Source organism: Bison bison, unplaced genomic scaffold (assembly GCF_000754665.1).
Source record: "Bison bison bison isolate TAMUID 2011002044 unplaced genomic scaffold, Bison_UMD1.0 scf7180017864073, whole genome shotgun sequence".
NCBI classification, from domain to species: Eukaryota; Metazoa; Chordata; class Mammalia; order Artiodactyla; family Bovidae; genus Bison; species Bison bison.
This window is the reverse complement of record NW_011494645.1, coordinates 27080-36731: the sequence shown is the minus strand read 5'-3', so window position 1 is coordinate 36731 and position 9652 is coordinate 27080.

Genomic DNA, 9652 nt, shown 5'->3' with positions numbered 1-9652 from the left:
AGAGCACCAGCTTTGAGTGCCCTGTCTCATGTATTGAACTTGGACTGGTCATCTATTTCACATATGGTAATATACATGTTTCAATGCTATTCTCTCGAATCATCCCACCCTCTCCCTCTCCCACAGAGTCCAAAAGTCTATTCTTTATCTCTGTGTCTCTTTTGCTGTCTCACATATAGGGTCATCATTACCATCTTTCTAAATTCCATATATATGCGTTAATATACTGTGTTGGTGTTTTTCTTTCTGACTTACTTCACTCTGTATAATAGGCTCCAGTTTCATCCACCTCATTAGAACTGATTCAAATGTGGTTTTTTTAATAGCTGAGTAATATTCCATGGTGTATATGTACCATAGCTTTCTTATCCATTCATCTGCCAATGGACATCTAGATTGCTTCCATGTCCTGGCTATTATAAACAGAGATGCGATGAACATTGGGGTACATGTGTCTCTTTCAATTCTAGTTTCCTTGGTGTGTATGCCCAGCAGTTCTATTTCCAGTTTTTTAAGGAATCTCCACACTGTTCTCCATAGTGGCTGTACTAGTTTGCATTCCCACCAACAGTGTAAGGATTCCTTTTTCTCTGCACCCTCTCCAACATTTATTGTTTGTAGGTTTTGTGATAGCAGCCATTCTGACATGAGAGGTCATGAGATGGTACGTTATGCGGTTTTGATTTGCATTTCTCTGATAATGAGTGATGTTGAGCATCTTTTCATGTGTTTGTTAGCCATCTATATGTCTTCTTTGGAGAAATGTCTGTTTAGTTCTTTAGCCCATTTTTTTTATTGGGTTGTTTATTTTTTGGTATTGAGCTGCATGAGCTGCTTGTATGTTTTGGAGATTAATTCTCTGTCAGTTGCTTTGTTTGCTATTATTTTCTCCCATTCTGAAGGCTGTCTTTTCCCTGGGAACATTCTTGTACAACCTTTTTGGTTGACATACTCAAGTCTGTTGGTATATGTTGGAGTGTTGACTACACAACTGCCAATCACTTGAATACTGCCAATGAACAAAGCTTCTAATAGCATCTTTGTAGATACAGACAGTCTGTTCTCCTGGGAGGCTTTACTACCTAGGTACAGTTGATTAAATCATTGGCCAGTGGAGATTGGACTCCATCTTCAGCCCTCTCCCCTCCCTGGAGGTCAGTGAGAGCGGGACTGGAAGTTCCAGCTCTCAAGTCACATAGTTGGTTCCTCTGGTCACCAATCTCCATCCTTAGATGCTTCCTAAAATTGCTCTCATTAATATAACAGAAGACACTTTTATCATCCTTAAAACTCGGGAAATTCCAAGGGTTTTAGGAACTCCTTGCCAGAAATGGGGACAAATACCAAATATATGTATTTCTCATCAAAAATCACAATATCACACTCCCTGGTTTCTTTCTCAACAGGTTCAGAACTCAGAGGGGAGAGAGATGAAATTAATTAGCACATTGAAATCCAGCACTGTGGGTATAATAGAGAAGATTTACACATCGAATAAGGTTAAGCCTCTGTCAGCCCTATAGTGATATGATCCCATGATGATTGTTCAGTTCCATCCCCTTCTCTTACTCAAGAAAGCATAGAGGCGTTCAGGCAAGTCACGTTACGGCCTTGGATGAGACGGTGACCCATATCAGATTTCAGGAAGGTGTTTTTAAATTGCCTTCTTTTCTGCGATGATGTTCAGGTCCAGACAAACAAAATGTCTCTTCCTAGAGCAGGGAAAACCAACTACCAAAGAAGAGGAAAACGAACAGATGAAAATAATTATGTTTTTCAGCTTTCTTGCAGCAGAGAGAAACTATGTTTTTGCTAAAGGAGGAGGTCTCAGCTTTAAAGGAAATGAAGGAAGGCTACTTGTGAAAAAACAGTTCACTAGCACTTCTCGTTTTGTTTCTTTGAAGGTCACAATTACAGATATTTTGATAAAGACATCCTCTTCAATGCTTGTGGTCTTTTCCACTTGATGGAAGAGATACAGTTGGTACTGTTTAGTCACAGCTGTCATCTTACCCTGAAATATGGTAGAAGATAGGAGGAGGGAAACAGAAAAAAAATTTTTTCATTTTCCCCAAGGTCATTTCATCATTTTCTAGCCCTATATGTCTACTGAACACTTGCATTTTGATTCCCATACTCCCTGTTAAGAAACAACCCTCTGGTTTAAGAATGTGTGTTTTGGAATATGAGAGCGGGCTGTGGAGAATCATTATTTGGAATTACATAACTAGGGGAAAAAAAAAGAGTTTGAAATGCAACCTGCAATCAAGTAGGATCATAAATAGACCACTGAATAAATCAACAATCTGTCACTGAATTTGTCATTGAATCAAGAAATAAGAGACACTGGTGAGTTTTCACTTCATAAAGCCAAAGGTAAACTTGAATAATTGTTACATTTAGTCCAAAGAAGATTGTGTCTAGCCTGTGAATTACATCTGTAATAAACCTAAATAAAAACCTCAACAGCTTCATGGCAAAAAAAAAAAGAAAGAAAGTAATAATGAGAGATTTTCTTGAAATTTTTATTACAAAGGACATTTTTATATGAGTCCCTCAGGAGCAAAAGCCCTGTCTGGGTTCTGTGGATCCTCAACACTAGCTAGAATCTAGTGGCTGGAGGAGGCAGTAGGGAGGGGTTCTCTCTTGTGCAGAAGAGGTCTTTGCATCTTCTTGAAATAAAGGGGATGCTGGCTGGGGATTTTCACAGTGTCTTCCACCCTCCCGCCTGCTCAGGAGATGAGAGACCCTGTATAAGCTTCTGGAATTCCTCTGGCTTTCAGTTGCTCTTTAAATGCCCACAGCTTTTTATTTCCTTTGTGTAAAACAGTAATGGAACCCAGAGACAGCCATCTGCTATGGTTTAAATGTTTGTGCCCCCCACCTCAATTTGTATGTGAAAACCCCAAAGCTGATGGCATCAGAAGGTGGGGCTTTGGGAAGATGATGAGGTCATGAAGGTGGAGCCCCCATGAATGGGATTAGTGCCCTTACAAGACACCCTGGAGAGCATCCTTGCCCCTTCCTCAACGTGAGGACACAGCGAGACCATGGCTGTCCATGAACCACGAGGAGGGTCCTCACTGATCCTAAATCAGCCAACAGCTGGATCTTGGACTTACTAACTTCTAGAACAGTGAGAAGTATGGTTCTGTTGTTTACGACCCACCCAGTCTCTGGTATTTTGTTATAGTAACACATTAACCTCAGACAGATCTGGGTTCTCATCGTGGTTCAGCCACTTACTGTGTTTAGCAAATTATTTGATCTCTCTGAGTCTCAGTTCCTGTTCATAATAACGCCTGTCTCATTGGGAGTTTAGGGAGAAATGAGATTGATTTACATTAAAATTCCCAGCACACAGTGGGCACTAATTCTCCTCTGCTGTTCAAGGAACATCTTACCTTGGAGGTGAACTGTCGTTGCTCCTCTCTGCAATGCTTTTGCTCCAGAGAGGCACAGAGTGTAACTTGAAAGGGTTACTAATCCCTCGAAACCCTCTGATCACAGATAAACTCATTTCCCGATCCTGCCACGTAAGCCACTGATCTGGCTTTGATGACCCGATCACACGTTGAGGACCACATGAAGGTTGCCACTCAAAGCTGTACTCAAGATCAAAGTTCTGGAGCCAGGCTCACTTCTGCCCACGCTCTCCGGGGAGGCACCCAACGACATGATGGAAAAGATAACAGACCCCCGCGAATCATTGCCTATAGATCAGGCTGTTGGTCTCCCTGCTCAGAGAGTGGGAACCTTAGTGCTGGAAAATGATAAAGACATCTTAAAACTTACTGGCCGATTTAGGTGTGTGCATACGTGAACTAGGACTTCCCTGGTGGCTCAGCTGGTAAAGAGATGCAGGTTCAATCCCTGGGACAGGAAGATCCTCTGGAGAAGGAAATGGCCTCCCACTCCAGTATTCTTGCCTGGGAAATCCCATGACAAGAGGAGCCTGGTGGGCTACCATCCATGGGGTTGCAATGAGTCAGACACGACTGAGCAACTAAACATGTGTGAACTCAGTTTCTAAAAAATATCCACAGGCAAGTCACAAAACATGCACAAAAATCATTTTTAAAAAGGTACATTTCTTATTGGAAGGATTAGTTTTCAACCAATCGAAGCAATTAAAAAGTTATGGAAAACCTTGTCAAAAAAGCAGGACAGACACCAATTAGTAGCAAATGAATTAAAACTTTTAAAAAAAATCAGAAAATTGTACATTCTTTAATAACTTTTTTAATGAGAAAAAATACAAAAGCAAAAATATATATATATAAATGGCTATAATCCCACTTATCTTGATAAAGTCTTATTGGTAAATATCTGGGTTTTTTTTTTTTTTGGTAACTATCCATTAAATACTGTCTGTGTATATATTTCCATATTTTTAAACCAAAACTGGCATCCTTCAATATAAATTGCCACCGAACATCATTGAATTTCACTAAATCTTTATTATTAGACTTCTGAATTTGTTTCTAAGTGTTTGCTGTTACCAACATTACAGGAATAACTGTATAGAATGACTTAGGAAAGAAATTAAGGGGAAATAAGTCAAAAAAAGTTTCTGAAAAGTGGACAAATTGTTTAGAGATACATTAAACAAAAATCATCCTCTGTGGAATATCAGAAATATCTCTACACAAAGAGTCCCTGGGAATTAATTTTTGGTCAGATTATAATTTTGATCTACCCATAATCTTAAAAACTTGTTTCTTCTGTATTCAGCATCCTTTTATTTCTCTCCTCTGCTCCCTTCCTGCTCTGTCATCCGAAAGCCAAGGCATTTCATGCCAGCCTTTCTCCTGCCAGTCCAAGCTCCTCCCAAGTCTCCTCTCTTTCTAGGACATCTGCTCTGCTAATGTCTACCTTTTGATTAATTCTGCCACCCACTTTCTGCCCTTCTCTGTCCAGGCTGCTGAGTGCTGCTGGAGAGAAAACCCACAGCTTGTTCTGCTGGTGTCACTAGGTAAATTTTTCATCCTTGCTGGACTGGCCCTCTCCCAGGCCCCTCATGTCTCATCCCAGTCTCCACAATTTGGTCATCCTGCCCACTCATCAAAAAGCCTGAGTTCTATCCCTCCATCTAATTAAGCCTTAGATCCTCAGTTTGTAAAATAAAGGGAATACTGGTTACAATGGACAAGAAGTGAATGTAAGAAGGATGTTTCTAATGTGCTCAGAGACGAGAGGGAAAAAAAAAGATGTCCTCCTGAGGATTAAGCTAGAAAATTTCAGATGGAGAGCTGCATCTATTGTCTGTAAACCAAACAGTTGTTGTTCAGTTGTTTCGCTGTGTCTGACTCTGTGATCCCGTGGACTGCAGCATGCCAGGCTTCCCTGTCTTTCACCATCTCCTGGAGCTTGCTCAAATTCATGCCCATTGAGTTGGTGATGCCATCCAACCATCTCATTCTCTGTTGCCCACTTCTCCTCCTGCCTTCAATCTTTCCCAGCATCAGGGTCTTCTTCAGTGAGTCAGTTCTTCTCACCAGGTGGCCAAAGTATTGGAGCTTCAGCTTCAGCATCAGTCCTTCCAATGAATATTCAAGGTTGACTTCCTTTAGGATGGAGTGGTTTGATCTCCTTGCAGTCCCAGGGACTCTCAAAAGTCTTCTCCAAGACCACAGTTCGAAAGTATCAATTCTTTGGTGCTCAGCCTTCTTTATGGTTCAACTCTCACCAAAAAGCTGTCTAGAAGTGTGTGACAACGATTTGTGAACACAAAGAATCCAACTGGAAAAGGAGGCGGAGCCGGTGGTAAACAGCTTGCACACTGGACATGTCCAGTCTATGAAGGAGGCCCCAGGGGACAGAAGATTCCACCTAGAAGTGCCCGCTCTGCCCCACGAAGGCTCTGGCCTCAGAAGGGAGGTCTTTGCACCCCCACCTGTAACTCCATCAGGGAGGTGGGGACACGGAACTGGACACCTTCTGTCTCATCTCTGGGCTGTTTCTCCTCCAGAGCTTGGTGGACAGGAGGTGCTCAGCAAGTTCATCTCATGTCTCAAATGTTCAAGGGACACATTTTGTTGCAAGAATGACTCCTCAATCCTTTTGCACTAAATCAGCCTGAATTCTTGGCCCCAGCCGCCTTCCTATCTGGCATCTGGGGAGGCGGAGCTGCCTTGGCAACTCAGGTGTGTTCAGCACTGGCTGTGCCCGTGAGAAAGTCACTTCCGCTCAGGAGACGTCATCAGTTAAGTGGGGACGACACTGCAGCTGTGTGGAATTGTTCAGTGTGACCCAAATAAATGGTCTTCCTCCCCCGCCCAGCCTCTGCCTGAGGCGACAGGGCCTGAGGACCCCAGTCTGGAAACTTTAACCCAGAAAGAGCAAAAGCAGGTCATTAGCATACCTTCCTTTGAAAGGCACGAGGCAGCACTTTGTACTGTTTCTCGTGGAGAGTTCCCCCAGACTCCAGTAGGGACGTCTCTCTGGCCCTCAGGGTTTCCAGAGGAAGAGAAAAGGCTGAAATCTTTCTTCTTTCTCTGCTGTGCTCCTCTGGGCACTGTCCACCTTCTGGAAGTTTCTCAGACCCCATATTCTGGGCCCACAAACTTTAGGACTGAGAGAGAGCTGTGCAGGCAGCCAGGGCTCCCTCCTCCCCCTTCAGCCCCTGGAAATGAGGCATCCAGGGCCCCCAGGAAGTGCGGATCTTTTCTCTCCCTGGCCGTCAGTATGTCTGCGTCACCCCAAAATTCACCCCCCCAACCCTGTGTGATGGTCTCTGGGAGGTGATTAGGCTTAGATGAGGCCTTGAGGATGCAGTCCCCATGATGTGAAGATGGAGACGGGAGCTAGCTGTCTCCACCGAGGGAGCGCACAGCGAGAGCGTGGCCGCAGACAGCCCAGGAGGGCGCCCCCCTCCCCAAGAACGTAATGAGCAGCTTCTCCGGGCTCTGCTTGGAGGAGATCTGGTTAAGCCTCACTGCTAAGTCGCTTCAGTTGTGTCCGACTCTGTGCGACCCCACAGACGGCAGCCCACCAGGCTCTCCGGTCCCTGGGATCCTCCAGGCAAGAACACTGGAGTGGGTTGCCACTTCCTTCTCCAATGCATGAAAGTGAAAAGTGAAAGTGAAGTCGCTCAGTCTTAGCGACCCCATAGACTGCAGCCCACCAGGCTCCTCCGTCCATGGGATTTTCCAGGCAAGAGTACTGGAGTAGGGTGCCATTGCCTTCTCCAAGCCTCACAGTCTGTGCTATTTGTTACGGCAGCCTGGGCTGACTAAGACGGCCTCAGTGCTTTTCTCTCAGTTTCTCTGGGGAATTTTCTGATGAACGTAGGTCTCCACCATATCACATGAGATTTAAGGCGAGGTTGCTAAGAGTCGGACACGACTGAACGACTTCACTTTCACTTTTCACTTTCATGCATTGTAGAAGGAATGGCAACCCACTCCAGTGTTCTTGCCTGGAGAATCCCAGGGATGGGGCAGGCTGGTGGGCTGCCGTCTGTGGGGTTGCACAGAGTGGGACACGAGTGAAGCGACTTAGCAGCAGCAGCAGCAGCAGCAATGTGAGTCAGACGCCAAGAACAAGAGTAAATCGTAAGCTCTCCAAGACGAGCTTCGCCTGTGAATCACACATTTAGTGCTCTTGTTAAAAGACTGGCACGGTCGGGACTTCCCTGGTGGTCCAGTGGCTAAGAATCCTTGCTCCTCATAGAGCGGGGCCTGGGTTGCATTCCTGGTCAGGCAACTAGATCCCATATGCCACAGCTAAGATCTGACACAGCCAAGAAAATAGATAAACAAATATTAAAAAAAAAATACTGGCAGCATTTCTTCACCAGAGGGACTAAGAGAATAGTCTGTCTCCTGCCCATCTTGTAGGATGTGGGGTGGGAAGGTTCACTTCCTTATGCCCTAAGCTGAACGTTACTCCCATTCCCTGTTCCCCTTTGAGCTTGATTTCCACAGGATTGGCTCCTTCTAACATATTCTGCAAAATACCAGGTGCTATAGACTGAATGTTTGTGTCCTTCCCAACTTTCACAGTTGTATCCCAATTCCCAGTGTGATGGCGTCAGGAGGTGGAGCTTTGCGGAGGTCATGAGGGTGGGGACCCAATAAATGGGATTAGTGACCTCACTGGAGAGACCCCAGAGAGCTCCCTCACCACTGTAGATGCCTGAGGACAGACTGAGACATCAGGCCATGCTTGCTTATCCAGCTGGCCCCTGCATTGTCCCTCAGCTGCATTCAAATAAATAACAGACTGGAAACAAGACTGCAAAAACAGCAGCTGGCTGGTAGGTGCACGGCCAGATGTGTAGACCATCATGGGTCTGGCTCGGGTTCTCTTCCTGAGAGACAACCAGAATCTGGACAAACACATTTGCTCCCATCTGAATCGTCTGTTTGCTGGTCTTTGGACCACGTGCAGGAGTGGCATCTACTTACTTCCTGCCACAGACTTGGTGGAGAGGCAGCCAGGGATTTACCTTGAGGATGTGTCTCTGTCCACTGGGATTCTGATCTGCTAGTTGAGCCATCACCTGCATGTCTAAAACAAAGTTCTACCCCTGAGGACTGAGCCTCAGCACTCCCTAGTCACTACAGCACTTCCTGCCCTCGGCTGGCTCCCTGTGACAGGCATGCTCCCTAGGGTTGTACCCATCCTTGGTTTATGACCTCGCTCTTCCCAATTGTGTCACCTCTAGCAACTTCTTCAATGTGTCTAATCCTTTTTTCCTACCCCCTTCTCCTTCCACCCAGGCTGCAATGCTGCATGGTCCACTACAGACTCCTAAGAGCAGCAAGACCCTTTAAGGAGCCCCCAGAGTCCACAGCTGAGTCCAAAGCTTAGAATCAGATCTATTTATGACCCTGACCCTAAGTCTGATTGCACTTGAACCTGCATCAGGGTTTCCCTCCAGGAATGACTCCCCAGCTTTGGAAACCCTCACTTCTAAAATGGAGCTGACCCCAGGACTACCCTGGTGGCCAGTAATTAAGACTTCCAATGCAGGGAGCGTGGGTTCAGTCCCTGGTCAAGGAGCTAAGATACTACATGTCTCAGGGCCAAAAAAACAAAACATGAAGCAGTTTCGTAACATATTTAGTAAAGACTTCAAAGACTGCACATCAAAAAAAAATATGAAGAAGAACTAAAAAAAGGATCAAATAAAAAATAAATAAAATGGAACTTAACCCTACAAACCTAGTTCTCCAAGAAACCTTAGAAATAAATGCTTTTAAGTCAGAACTGATTCCTCCAAAACTACAGCTGAGCACTCCAGCCCTGACACATTATTTTACTGCCAGAATGCTTCACATCTCACCCAGAGCTGATCCCCAAGCCTTGGGACTGATGATTTCTGTCCTAATGCTGCACTAATATTTTATTTAGGATTTTTGCATTGAGGGTCATAAGTGAGAATGGCTGACAGTTCTCTTTGGGCTGTTTTTCTTGGGTACAACTACTATACTAGCTCTGTATGAGAAGTTTGAAGCTTTCCTTCTTTTTCTACACTCTGAAACTGCAGAACAAAGTTCATTGGCCCTGGAGGTCTCATTGCAGGACTCCCTTGCTGGCTCAGCAGTAAAGAACCCACTTGCAATGCAGGAGACTTGGTTTGATCCCTGGGTCGGGAAGATCCCCTGGAGAAGGAAATGACAACCTACACCAGTATTCTTGCTAG